This window comes from Mauremys mutica, chromosome 3 (assembly GCF_020497125.1).
Source record: "Mauremys mutica isolate MM-2020 ecotype Southern chromosome 3, ASM2049712v1, whole genome shotgun sequence".
Classification (NCBI taxonomy): domain Eukaryota; kingdom Metazoa; phylum Chordata; order Testudines; family Geoemydidae; genus Mauremys; species Mauremys mutica.
The window spans coordinates 183635559-183646422 of NC_059074.1; positions in this window are offsets into that span (position 1 = coordinate 183635559).

A 10864-nucleotide genomic window follows, 5' to 3' on the forward strand; every position below is an offset into this window, starting at 1 on the left:
TTTCAGTATGTCTTTGTAGCATTTCCTCTGACCACCATGGGATCTCTGAATGGATGAGCTGAGAGTAGAGGGCTTTTTTTGAGAGGCAAGAGTCTGGCATCTGCACACAATATCCAGCTCAGCAGAGTTGGTGCATGAAGATCATTGCTTCAATGCTGGTGACATTGGCTTTAGTGAGGATGCTGGTGTTAGTGCACTTGATGTGAAGGATCTGCCGGAGGCATTGTTGATGGTACCTCTCCAGACTCTTGAAGTGCTGTCGATATGTCACCCAGGTTTTGCATCCATAAAGTCACGCACTTCTGCTCCCTCGGTAGCCAACTTTCTCAAAACACAAAAATCAACAGTGAGATCCAGCACAGGATCCAGTGCACATGTGCTTGTTAGGGGAAATTGCTCTGATGTGTTTTCATGTACTGTGACCTATGGCAGGACACCAATATCCAGTCTATAAAACATTTATTATAGATGGGTCTGGTAGCACTGCCTGTTATTAAGGTTGCCTGACACTTCCCATTGTAAGACCAACTTTTCCGTTGCGCATCACTTGGACTGCTTGGGCTGAAATTTTCCATGGTGAGAGTCTGCCTCAGGCTGTTTTGTTATTTGAGCCAAATTGGTTCAGCCATGCCCAGTTTAAAAAAACAATTCTTGAGACTTTTTCTTTGAAAAGCTCTGCACGCTCACCCATGCTTTGGAGCTGGGACTTGAAATTGGCAGGGATGTGGCCTTTGTCCAAATGTGGCCAAGTTATAAGCTCTTGAAAAATTACAGCTTACATATGCTCAAGAGAGACTTGCTTGACGTTAACAGCTAAAATCCCTGAAGAATGTGAATAAATGGTATGGTCATGTAATTAAAGAGTATGTCATAATGCATACTCAGAATGGGTCTGCAAGAAGATTGCACAGACAATCTTAATTCTAGCATTTCGTAACTTCTGAGCAGGAGTGCTGGAACAGCGGGTGCCAGGGGGCCATGGCCCCGTCACTTGTAAGGGAGAGCACGGGTGTGTGTGTGGAGAAGAGTGAGTCGGGGGCGGGGTCTTGGAGGGAAGAAGCAGTGCAGGGCCAGGGTCTTGGAGGAAGGGGCAATGTGAGGGCAGAGCCTCAGAGGAAAGGGGCAGTGCTAGGACAGGGCCTCGGGGGGAAGGGGTGATGCAGGGGGGCAGGGCCATGGTTCGGGTGGCCCCCCCAATTTTGGCAAGCTTCCACCACTTCTGCTTCTGAGTGCTTGACTTTGCAACCTTACTAATGTTCTTTTAACTCTTTGTGTGTAGTGTAATATAATAAAAGTATCTGCAGGTTTCAGTGTAATTATATGTGTAACCATGCACATCTGTATGTGTGTGGCACTGTGTCCCCCACATTCTCTCAGCATGGTCTCCCCAGAATGTCCTGTGCTCCCACCAGTGTTCTGTGCCCTCCTGTGTTTTCACACCTGTATCCACTTGTGTCCCCCAGTGTTGTTTCCCCATCTTACCTTGTGCTCTGTGGCCCATCTCTGGGGCAGCTAGCATCCTGTCCACCCTTAGTGCATGTGTTTTTCCTCCTCTGCCACCTTATGTGCTCTGTGGGTCTTCTCTCCCCAAAAAGGGGTATCTGTCTCCCCACTGTACCTTCTTCACCCCACTGAGATGGGGGACTGGCAGGTGTCCTCTATGCCTTCTCTCTCCAGTGCCCCGGGCTGCTAGGGAAGGGACTCTTCCCTCTTCCTTCCTGTGTGTGTGTCCAGGAGAAGGAAGCTGGACTCTTTCTTCTGACTTCCACCAGTCTGCCTCTACCTTTTAGCTGGTGAATGAGCTCTTATCTCTTCTCATCAGCTGTTATGGGCCCCCCTACAGGGTGTTAGGGAGAGTGTTGAGCCTTCTGCACACAGCAGCATTTGGGGAACTGGAACTGTCCTCCCTTTCCCAGGCTTTAGTGTTAGGGAGAGGGATGATGATCCCCATATCCCATATAATTAGGCCTATGAGTGTGAGCTTGGAGTTTCATGAAGGTAACTCATGAGTTTCATGAAGGTAACTCTATTCTCTTTTTCAAGTAATATGGAGGCACCATAAGTGTGGGAGGAGCTCCACTGACAGTGGATTCAGTCTCCAAAGTGCAGCAGAAAATGATTAGTTGGTTCAAAAGAGAAGTGAAGGCCCTGATCATGTAGGCCCTTCTCACAGGGGTCATCCCCATGCAATCAATTGAAAAGATTCAGGGAGACCACTCACATAAGTGAGCACTGCAGGACTGGGCTCCTTGTGAGAGGGGAAAGGAAGACAAAATGGGGATGCTAGAGGGAAAGAAACAGAGATGAGGAGATACAGGAGAAGGAAAGATAGGAAACAACCTGGGAAGAAATAAATGAGCTACTTTGTTGACTGGCAACAGGGTAAAAATGTATTTGCCTGGGGCCATCTCTGACAGCAATAGCCACAGCCACCTAGACAATTAATGGATGAGGAAAAACTCCTGTTCCTCATAACTAGAGGAAAACATACTGAGCTGATCAGCTCTTGCTTACACAGGTGTAACAGAGAAGCTCCACTAAAGTAATTGAAGTTACACTGGTTTTGCACGAGTATAGGTGAGTGACGAATCAAGCCCAAAAGAATTTAAAGATAAAATTGACCTAAGAAAGCTGATTTTATTATTTGTGCTAACCCAAGCCATGTCCTTTAAGAGGGAAAGTCTCTAATGGACAAATGGTCATTGTGTCAATATATGAAAAACAGGTTGATCATATTACAAAAAATTCATTTAATACTAATGCAGACTAGACACTTTTAGAAAGAAAAGCCTGCAAAAAATAAAACCTTCCTGAAGTCTTTAGAGAATATAGTTTTTGAGCCGAAGAAAAAATATTTATTGTCTAGGTCTCCTAAAGATACACCTCTACCTTGATATAATGCAACCCGATATAACACGAATTTGGATATAACACGGTAAAGCAGTGCTCCGGGGGGCGGGGGGCTGTGCACTCCGGTGGATCAAAGCAAGTTCGCTATAATGCACTTTCACCTATAACGCAGTAAGATTGTTTGGCCCCCAAGGACAGCATTATATCGAGATAGAGGTGTACTTGACAATAACATTTTTCAGTTTGCTGGATGAAACACATGATCCTCAAACTTTGTGTTTCTGACTTTGGATTTATTAACTGGTCCCTAGATAGTGAAAGTCATGCAAAACATTCATTGCCACAGTTAAAAAAAAATCTATTGCTGTTTCTCAGTATCAGTAAAAACTAGAGACAACCCGTGACTACTGATATGAGGGGGCAGAGTGAGGGCAGCCGGCTTCAGCAGTGTAACTGAGCATGCGCAGTCCATGTGATGCATCTCCACCCCCACCCCATGAGTCCCTTCTGGTAAAATCATAGATAACAGGAGAGTCACAGACTGCACCAAGCCATGTCAAATTGTACCCAATGTATCAAGCTGTTCAAATATGCACAAGTAAAATCAACATGTCTGCTGGTAACAAAGTTGTGTCCTTTTACCCTGTACCCTTTTGCAAGGTACTGTTTGCAATAAACAGTAAAACAAACATTTAGATGCCCCTTGTCTAGCCTCAACAGAATCAGATTGCCTACAAACTCAAACAGGAATTGTTCCTCATAGAACAAGATCTACATAGGCTGCAAAAATATAACAACAATGTTGTGTCTTTTGCTTTTTACACAACATACATATGTGAAGGGACAACATGAAAAGATGAGGTCCAAACATCCATGTACACTAATTATATAGAACATGCAAAGCCTAGTTATGTATATACACTGCTGCTTTGAGTGGATTCTGGTGGATTCTGAAACACGGAAGACAATTAGGCCTCTAGAGGACCCACAAACTGTTTAAAGGGATATTACCCAAATCCTTTACACTACAAGCTCTTTATATGAAAGCAAAGATAAAGGAGGAGTCAGTTCACATAAGCCTCGTTCATTAGTGGAGGAGATGGGTGCTATTAGTGATGTCTGCAGCATGCACTTCAGAGTGAAAGGGCTGTAGCCTGAAGAAGAGGACAAGCAGGTGAGGAGGCAAATGCTGAAAGGAAAATGTTAATGGATCAGGGTAAAACAATGAAAGCCTATCCCTGTTATTTCGTAAACTCCAAGGTCTGGAGTTAGTATAATGTTATCCATTGCATTTGTTTGCAACATCAAACTGTGACAATAGCGAAACTGGTATACCATTTTCAGTTCATTTCAGAGGACTGGTGGTTTACAACCTGTGGTTTGCAGACCCTGCAGGTCCGCGCGCTATGTCTAAAGGGTCCGTGAATGGTTGTTGTTACCATAGAACAGTGGGTCTCAACCTTTCCAGACTACTGTACCCCTTTCAGGAGTCTGATTTATCTTGCGTATCCCAAGTTTCATCTCACTTAACAACTTGCTTACAAAATCAGACATAAACATACAGAAGTTTCACAGCACACTATTACTGTAAAATTGCTTACTTTCTCATTTTGTCTGTATGAAATTTTGGTTTATACTGGCTTTGCTAGGGTTCTTATGTAGCCTGTTGTGAAACTAGGCAAATATCTAGATGAGTTGATGTACCCCCTGGAAGACCTCTGTGTACCCCCAAGAGTATGTGTATCCCTGGTTAAGAACCACTGCCACAGAACAGTGATTTTTTAATCTGCAGTCCACAGACGACAGGAGTCCACAGACTATGTCTAGGATTTCCAAAGAGGTCTGCAAATGAAAAAAGGTTGAAAACCATTGTTTTACACCATGAATTATTATCAGAGGTGAAAGTAAGCCAGTCCGGTCTGGTACAGTGTATCTGTAAGAGCTGGTACACAGCTGACCATACCGGCAGGGCCGCTGATGAGGGGGGCCCAAAGGGAGCAGCTTCCCCACGGCCCGGCAATTGAAAAGGGCCTGGGGCTCCTGGCTGCCGCTGCCACTACCACTATCATGGGGCTCCAGCGACGATTTAAAGGGCCTGGAGCTCTCGGACACCACCACCACGCCGACAGCCAGAGCCCCGGACCCTTTAAATCGCCACCTAAGCCCCAGGGTAGTGGTGGCCAGGAGCCCCGGGCCCTTTAAATTGCTGCTGGATCCCTGGGGTAGCAGCGGCAGCTGGGAGCCCAGGGCCCTTAAAATCATTGTGAGAGGCCTGGCAGCACAGGCTAGGCAGCACTGAAGGGCTGGCTGGGGAAGTCACCAGAACCCCTTCTACCCGAGGCCCCACCCTTTCTGGTTGAGCCCTCCCCCGACCTGGCTCAGGACCTCAGCCGCCCTGCATACCAGTAAATCCCTTAAGTAACTTTCACCCCTGACTATTATGTAATTGATGGTTTTTCCTTGAGAGTTGCTGAACTGTATGATGGGGCAGTACCATAGTTGCACCACAGTTAAGATAGCATTGAAGTACTGAAGCTATTGTTCACCCCTGCACTGTGCACATTTATGGTGTCGTTTAAACAAGTAGCAATAATCCATCTCAACAGTCTATCCTAAAAATAACAGAGAAGCACCTAACAACTTAGGTCTGTGTGTCCGGAGAAAGGCCAGGGTTGCTAGTATGTTATTTTAATTACTTGAGATTCCGTTTAAGTTACATACTTAACACTAAGCAGATGGGCCATTGTTATTTAAGCCTGTCAGGCAGAAGATAGATAGATAACTTGAATTTCTTAACAAAAACAGCTGAGACAGAGGAGTGATTGTTTGCTGCAATACTTGCTGTATTTGAATATATCGTTTTCTAGCACACCAGAAAAATATGGTTACATGCTCAGATAAAGACTGTATTTTTATTATGTTCATTAACAGCTAACATTATCATACAAAGCCAACAGCATTTGATTTTATGGCTGGCCATGTGAAGATTTTGTAACAGAATAAAGAAAATGACTGTCTTTGTCACTACTTTATATTATGAACAGTAATCCACCAGGGCATCTTTTTAAAAAATGTTTTGTATCATAAAAAAGTGTTCTCAGGGCAGAATAAATGGGATATATTAGGTAATATTAATGTAATATAACTCCCACCCCTGATCCCTGAAATATGTGAGTGGTTGAATTAACAGCCTAGCTTGTTATCTAGAAACTGGGTTAATGTTATTCAGATCCACCAAGCCAAATGCTGGATTTAACCCATTCCATCATTTTGTAAAGACAGGCAGAAGCGCTGAGAGTCTGTTACTACATGCAATAACCTCATCAGCTGCCATTCTTACAGACTTTCCCTTCAGTACATCTATGTTTTTGTATACAAGCCCTACTACTTCTTAGACTATGGGTATGGTCTTCCTTAGCAGTTCTGACTAACATAATTTTCCCTTGCTGGTAAGACACAAGCCTTTCCAATATGGCAGATCTACCAATTATGTCACTAGGGGCAAGTGACCCTAAGAAGCCCTCTATGACGTTGTCTGATTGAAATATAGTTAAGCAAACCATTGTTGCTACCACTACCATATAATTGCAGCAAATCTGATACAAAGTACAATACATGATGTGATGGGTTTGGTCACAGAGACCCCCTTGGGGCTGTCACCTGATGTGCTGAGACTACCTCTGAGCCAGTTTTCTCTGCCAGTTTGGGCCTCCAGAACCCTGCCTTGTTGTGCCAGACGTGCAAGCTTGCTGCAACATGGACCCAGGGTCTGAACCACGCCCCCAAAGCAGCAGACTTAAATGAAAACAGCTTAAGAAGTGCTCCTGTCTCCAGAACCCAAACACCCAGCTCCCAATTTTACAGGCTACTTCCCTCAGATCCCACTGAGGAATACACTAAGAAACTGCACCATCTACTCAGGACACTCCCTACACTAACACCGGAACAAATCAACATACCCTTAGAGCCCCGACCAGGGTTATTCTATCTACTACCCAAGATCCACAAACCTGGAAATCCTGGACGCCCCATCATCTCGGGCATTGGAACTCTCACTGAAGGACTGTCTGGATATGTAGACTCTCTACTCAGACCCTATGTTACCAGGACTTCCAACTATCTCCGTGACACCACTGATTTCCTGAGGAAACTACAATGCATTGGTGACCTTCCAGAAAACACCATCCTAGCCACCATGGATGTAGAGGCTCTCTACACAAACATCCCACACACTGATGGAATACAAGCTGTCAGGAACAGTATCCCTGATGATGCCACAGCACAACTGGTTGCTGAGCTCTGTGCCTTTATCCTCACACACAACTATTTCAAATTTAATGACAATATATATCTCCAGATCAGTGGCACTGCTATGGGCCCCCGCATGGCCCCACAATATGCCAATATTTTTATGGCCGACCTGGAACAACGCTTCCTCAGCTCCCATCCACTCACGCCCCTTCTCTACCTACGCTACATTGATGACATCTTCATCATCTGGACCCATGGGAAGGAGACTCTGGAAAAATCCACCACGATTTCAACAGCTTCCACCCCTCCATCAACCTCAGCCTGGACCAATCTACACGGGAGGTCCACTTCCTAGACACCACGGTGCAAATAAGTGATGGTCACATTAACACCACCCTATACCGAAAACCTACCGACCACTATGCCTACCTTCATGCCTTCAGCTTCCATCCCGGACACACCACAAGATCCATTGTCTACAGCCAAGCACTGAGGTACAACCATATCTGCTCTAACCCCACAGACAGAGACCAACACCTAGATAATCTCCACCAAGCATTCTCAAGACTACAGTACCCACACGAGGAAAAAAGGAAACAGATCAGCAGAGCCAGACGTGTACCCAGAAGCCTCCTACTGCAAGACAAACCCAAGAAAGAAACCAACAGGACTCCACTGGCCATCACATACAGTCCCCAGCTAAAACCCCTCCAACGCATCATCAGGGATCTACAACCCATCCTGGACAATGATCCCACACTTTCACAGGCCTTGGGTGGCAGGCCAGTCCTCACCCACAGACAACCTGCCAACCTGAAGCATATTCTCACCAGCAACTGCACACTGCACCATAGTAACTCTAGCTCAGGAACCAATCCATGCAACAAACCTCGATGCCAACTCTGCCCACATATCTACACCAGCAACACCATCACAGGACCTAACCAGATCAGCCACACCATCACCGGTTCATTCACCTGCACGTCCACCAATGTAATATATGCCATCATATGCCAGCAATGCCCCTCTGCTATGTACATCGGCCAAACTGGACAGTCTTTAAGGAAAAGGATAAATGGACACAAATCAGACATTAGGAATGGCAATATACAAAAACCTGTAGGAGAACACTTCAACCTCCCTGGCCACACAATAGCAGATCTTAAGGTGGCCATCCTGCAGCAAAAAAACTTTAGGACCAGACTTCAAAGAGAAACTGCTGAGCTCCAGTTCATCTGCAAATTTGACATCATCAGCTCAGGATTAAACAAAGACTGTGAATGGCTTGCCAATTACAGAACCAGTTTCTCCTCCCTTGGTTTTCACACCTCAACTGCTAAAACAGGGCCTTATCCTCCCTGAGTGATCTAACCTTGTTATCTCTAGCTTGCTTCTTGCTTGCTTATATTTACCTGCCCCTTGAAATTTCCACTACTTGCATCCGAAGAAGTGGGTATTCACCCACGTAAACTCATGCTGCAAAACGTCTGTTAGTCTATAAGGTGCCACGGGATTCTTTGCTGCTTCTACAGCTCCCAAGGGGGTCCAAACCACAAAAATATCTATTTTACTATGTATAAAGCTTATACAGGGTAAACTCATAAATTGTCTGCCCTCTATAACACAGATAGATATGCATAATTATTTGCTCTCCCAGGGATAGTTCAGTGGTTTGAGCATTGACTTGCTAAACCCAGGATTATGAGTTCAGTCCTTGAGGGGGCCATTTAGGGACTTGGGGCAAAAATCTGTCTGGGGATTAGTCCCCCTTTAAGCAGGGGGTTGGACTAGATAACCTTCTGAGGTCCCTTCCAATCCTGATATTCTACTCTGAGTTAATTAATAAACAAAAGTGATTTTATTAAGTATAAAAGGTAGGATTAAAGTGGTTTCAAGTAATAACAGACAGAATAAGGTAAGTTACTAAGTAAAATAAATCAAAATACGCAAGGCTAACTTAATGCACTAAGGATCTAGCTACAAATACTAACTTCTCACCCTAGATGTTATCTCAGGTACAATCCTTTTCACACCAACCTTGTAGTTTATGGCCTGGGTCCAGCAATCACTCACATCCCCGTAGGTACAGTCCTTTGTTCCAGTTTCTTTGAGTCATCTCTTTGAAGTGGAGAGGCCATCTCCTGAGCCATCTAAAGACAAAATGGAGAGTCTTTCAGGGCCTTTTATATTCTATTTCTTGGGGGCAGAAACCCCTTTGTTCTTCTGTGCAAAATTACAGCAATAAAATGGAGTTTGTAGCAACCTGGGCAAGTCACATGCCCATGAATGATTCAACTTTTTGCAGGCCAACGCCATTGTTTACATGTTAGTTTGAAGGTTCCCAGGAAAGCTCAGATGTGGATTGGAGTCTCCCAAAATCCATTGTTAGTTAAATTCTCCCAATTACTTGAATAGCCCTTTCACAATATATTGGCCAAACCTCCCTTATGTGTTTCCTACAGCAAACACTCCAAATACAAGCATAGAGCCAACACTCATAACTTCAGATATAAAAATGATACATGCATACAAATAGGATGAATATATTCAGTAAATAATAACCTTTGCAAAGAAATGTTATATGGCATATCTAGCACAAAGCATATTCCAATTATATCATATTTACACTCATAAGCATATTTCCATAAACATATAGAGTGCAACATCACACATGGCCAGAAAAGGGTTAAACAGCTTGCAGGCTGAATGACCCAAAGCCAACCTTTAAAGTCACGTTAGAAAGGTATGCAAATAGTAATTAGAGCCATTCATGGTAAACAGGCTAGAACTTTGAAATGCCAACCTATATTGTTAGAAGTTAGAAGTGATACTAAATGTGTGTATCTTAGATCCTACCCATGTAAATAGACAGTTCCTGTATGTCACTATAGCTACTAATTCAGACATCAAAAGGGAATATTAACATTTAGATGATTCATGGGTGAAATAATGTCATTGTCTGTATGTCTCTTTGAAGTTTGTGATAGATTGGCTAATGGATAAATTGCCCTATGTTAATTTATGTAACTAATTACTGGTTGTATTTAGAAAACAGAAGGTTACATCAAAAGCCTATTGTTTACCCAGGACTGCATGGTCAAGTGGATACTAGAAAACTGTATAAAAGACCGTTGGGTCCTGATTCTGTTATTTCAGATCTGCTTGAAGCTTCATACAGGGGAAGCTTAAGCCATAAGGACTGAGATCCCAGTTCTAAGCTGGAACACCCTGCAATGATATTGTACATTGGACTATAACCTATGAACTATTTCTGAAAGAATTCTTTGCAACTACAAAGCTCACCATATCTGCTACGAATCTGAACCTCAAGAACTGAACTCATGTCTGTATGCATATTGATCTTTTAACCATACTCACTCTCTTTTGTTTATAAATAAATTTTAGTTTAGTTAATAAGAATTGGCTGTATGCGTGTATTTGGGTAAGATCCTAGAATCATAGAATTGGAAAGGACCTCGAGAGTTCATCTAGTCCAGTCCCCTGCACTCAAGGCAGGACTAAGTATTATCTTCTAGACCATCCCTGACAGGAGTTTGTCCAACCTGCTCTTAAAAATCCCCAATGATGGAGATTTCATAACCTCCCTAGGTGCTTAACTACTCTGACAGTTAGGATGTTTTTCCTAATGAGCAGGAGAATGGAAGGGGAGGACTCCTGTCTCAGACTGAGAAAGCGGGACAATCAGCGAGTTATCTTAAGTGCCTATACACAAATGCAAGAAGCATGAGAAAGAAGCAGGGAG